Below are 4,200 nucleotides of genomic sequence, written 5' to 3'. Positions count from 1 at the left end.
AATTCCGATGCAATTTCTGTGTTTCATCGTCAATAAGAGGGTCCAAGGGATACAGTAAACCTGAAGTGAAGCATCTGAATCTATGACTAGTCACAGGAATGGTTCAAAACATAGTCAGTAAAAAGAGTCAGTCTCTTGTACATAAGTCGGCATTGTGCCTTTTGTACCTAATTCCGATGTAATTTCTGTGTTTCATCGTCAATAAGAAGGTCCAAGGGATACAGTAAAACTGAAGTCAAACATCGGAATCTATAACTAGTGTCACAGGAATGGTTCACAACGTAGACAGTAGGAAGAGTCAGTCTTCTTGTACTTAAGTCGGCATTGTGCCTTTTGTATTTAATTCCGATGCAATTTCTGTGTTTCATCGACAATAAGAACGTCCAAGGGATACAGTAAACCAGAAGTGAAGCATCGGAATCTATAACTAGTGTCACATTAATGGTTCAAAACATAGACAGTAAGAAGATACAGTCTTCTTGTACTTAAGTCGGCATTGTGCCCTTTGTTTTTGATTCCGATGCAATTTCTGTGTTTCATCGTCAATAAGAAGGTCCAAGGGATACAGTAAACCTGAAGTGAAGCATCGGAATCTATAACTAGTGTTACAGGAAGGGTTCAAAACTTAGTCAGTAAGAAGTGTCGGTCTTCATGTACTTAAGTCGGCACTGTGCCTTTTGTATTTAATTCCGATGCAATTTCGGTGTTTCATCGTCAATAAGAAGGTCCAAGGGAGACAGTAAACCTGGAGTGAAGCGTCGGCATCTATTACTAGTGTCACAGGAATGGTTCAAAACATAGTCAGTAAGAAGTGTCGGTCTTCATGTACTTAAGTCGGCATTGTGCCTTTTGTATTTAATTCCGATGCAATTTCTGTGTTTCATCGTCAATAAGAAGGTCCAAGGGATACAGTAAACCTGAAGTGAAGCTTCGGAATCTATAACTAGTGTTACAGGAATGGTTCATAACATAGTCAGTAAGAAGTGTCGGTCTTCATGTACTTAAGTCGACGTGTGCCTTTTGTATTTAATTCCGATGCAATTTCTGTGTTTCATCGTCAATAAGCAGGTCCAAGGGATACAGTAAACCTGAAGTGAAGCATCGGAATCTATAACTAGTGTCACAGGAATGGTTCAAAGATAGTCAGTAAGAAGAATCAGTCTCTTGTACTTAAGTCGTCATTATGCCTTTTGTATTTAATTCCGATGCAATTTCTGTGTTTCATCATCAATTAGAAGGTCCAAGGGAAACAGTAAACCTGGAGTGTAGCATCGGAATCTATAACTAGTGTCACAGGAATGGTTCAAAACATAGACAGTAGGAAGAGTCAGTCCTCTTGTACTTAAGTCGGCATTGTGCCTTTTCTATTTCATTCCGATGCAAATTCTGTGTTTCATAGTCAACAAGAAGGTCAGAGGGATACAGTAAATCTGAAGAGAAGCATCGGAATCTATAACTAGTGTCACAGGAATGGTTCAAAACATAGTCAGTAAGAAGAGTCAGTCTTCTTGTACTTAAGTCGGCATTGTGCCTTTTCTATTTAATTCCGATGCTATTTCTGTGTTTCATCGTCAATAAGAACGTCAGAGGGATACAGTACACCTGAAGTGAAGCATCGGAATCTAAAACTAGTGTCACAGGAATGGTTCAAAGATAGTCAGTAAGAAGAATCAGTCTCTTGTACTTAAGTCGTCATTATGCCTTTTGTATTTAATTCCGATGCAATTTCTGTGTTTCATCATCAATTAGAAGGTCCAAGGGAAACAGTAAAACTGAAGTCAAACATCGGGATCTATAACTAGTGTCACAGGAATGGTTCAAAACATAGACAGTAAGAAGAATCAGCCATCTTGTACTTAAGTCGGCATTGTGCCTTTTCAATTTAATTCCGATGCAATTTCAGTGTTTCATCGTCAATAAGAAGGTCAGAGGGGTACAGTAAACGTGAAGTGAAGCCTCGGAATCTATAAGTAGTGTCACAGGAATGGTTCAAAACATAGTCAGTAGAAAGTGTCAGTCTTCTTGTACTTAAGGCGGCATTGTGCCTTTTGTATTTAATTCCGATGCAATTTCTGTGTTTCATCATCCATGAGAAGGTCAGAGGGATACAGTAACCCGGAAGTGAATCATCGGAATCTATAACCAGTGTCACTGGAACGGTTCAAAACATAGTCAGTAATAAGAGTCAGTCTTTTTGTACTTAATCGGCATTGTGCATTTTGTATTTAATTCCGATGCAATTTCTGTGTTTCATTGTCAATAAGAAGGTCCAAGGGATGCAGTAAACCTGCAGTGAAGCATCGGAATCTCCAACCAGTGTCACAGGATTGGTTAAAAACATAGACAGTAAGAAGAGTCAGTCTTCTTGTACTTAAGTCGGCATTGTGCCTTTTGTATTTACTTCCGATGCAATATCTGTGTTTCATTGTCAACAAGAAGGTCCAAGGGATACAGTAAACCAGAAGTGAAGCATCGGAATCTATAACTAGTGTCACAGGAATGGTTCAAAACATAGACAGTAAGAAGAGTCAGTCTCTTGTACTTAAGTCGGCATTGTGCCTTTTGTATTTAATTCCGATGCAATTTCTGTGTTTCATCGTCAATAAGAGGGTCCAAGGGATACAGTAAACCTGAAGTGAAGCATCTGAATCTATGACTAGTCACAGGAATGGTTCAAAACATAGTCAGTAAAAAGAGTCAGTCTCTTGTACATAAGTCGGCATTGTGCCTTTTGTACCTAATTCCGATGTAATTTCTGTGTTTCATCGTCAATAAGAAGGTCCAAGGGATACAGTAAAACTGAAGTCAAACATCGGAATCTATAACTAGTGTCACAGGAATGGTTCACAACGTAGACAGTAGGAAGAGTCAGTCTTCTTGTACTTAAGTCGGCATTGTGCCTTTTGTATTTAATTCCGATGCAATTTCTGTGTTTCATCGACAATAAGAACGTCCAAGGGATACAGTAAACCAGAAGTGAAGCATCGGAATCTATAACTAGTGTCACATTAATGGTTCAAAACATAGACAGTAAGAAGATACAGTCTTCTTGTACATAAGTCGGCATTGTGCCCTTTGTTTTTGATTCCGATGCAATTTCTGTGTTTCATCGTCAATAAGAAGGTCCAAGGGATACAGTAAACCTGAAGTGAAGCATCGGAATCTACAACTAGTGTTACAGGAAGGGTTCAAAACTTAGTCAGTAAGAAGTGTCGGTCTTCATGTACTTAAGTCGGCACTGTGCCTTTTGTATTTAATTCCGATGCAATTTCGGTGTTTCATCGTCAATAAGAAGGTCCAAGGGAGACAGTAAACCTGGAGTGAAGCGTCGGCATCTATTACTAGTGTCACAGGAATGGTTCAAAACATAGTCAGTAAGAAGTGTCGGTCTTCATGTACTTAAGTCGGCATTGTGCCTTTTGTATTTAATTCCGATGCAATTTCTGTGTTTCATCGTCAATAAGAAGGTCCAAGGGATACAGTAAACCTGAAGTGAAGCTTCGGAATCTATAACTAGTGTTACAGGAATGGTTCATAACATAGTCAGTAAGAAGTGTCGGTCTTCATGTACTTAAGTCGACGTGTGCCTTTTGTATTTAATTCCGATGCAATTTCTGTGTTTCATCGTCAATAAGCAGGTCCAAGGGATACAGTAAACCTGAAGTGAAGCATCGGAATCTATAACTAGTGTCACAGGAATGGTCAGTAGGAAGAGTCAGTCTTCGTGTCCTTAAGTCGGCATTGTGCCATTTGTATTTAATTCCGATGCAATTTCTGTGTCTCGTCGTCAATAAGAAGGTCCAAGGGATATAGTAAACCTGAAGTGAACCATCAGAATCAATAACTAGTGTTACAGGAATGGTTCAAAACATACTCAGTAAGAAGTGTCGGTCTTCATGTACTTAAGTCGGCATAGTGCCTTTTGTATGTAATTTCGATGCAATTTCTGTGTTTCATCGTCAATAAGAGGGTCCAAGGGATGCAGTAAACCTGGAGTGAAGCATCGGGTCTATAACTAGTGTCACAGGAATGGTTCAAAACATTGTCAGTACGAATTGTCGGTCTTCATGTACTTAAGTCGGCATTGTGCCTTTTGTATTTAACTCCGATGCAACTTCTGTGTTTCATCGTCAATAAGAAGGTCCGAGGGATACAGTAAACCTGAAGTGAAGCATCGGAATCTATAACTAGTGTCACAGG

This window comes from Schistocerca americana, unplaced genomic scaffold (genome assembly GCF_021461395.2).
Source record: "Schistocerca americana isolate TAMUIC-IGC-003095 unplaced genomic scaffold, iqSchAmer2.1 HiC_scaffold_37, whole genome shotgun sequence".
NCBI classification, from domain to species: domain Eukaryota; kingdom Metazoa; phylum Arthropoda; class Insecta; order Orthoptera; family Acrididae; genus Schistocerca; species Schistocerca americana.
This window is presented reverse-complemented; position numbering follows the sequence as displayed.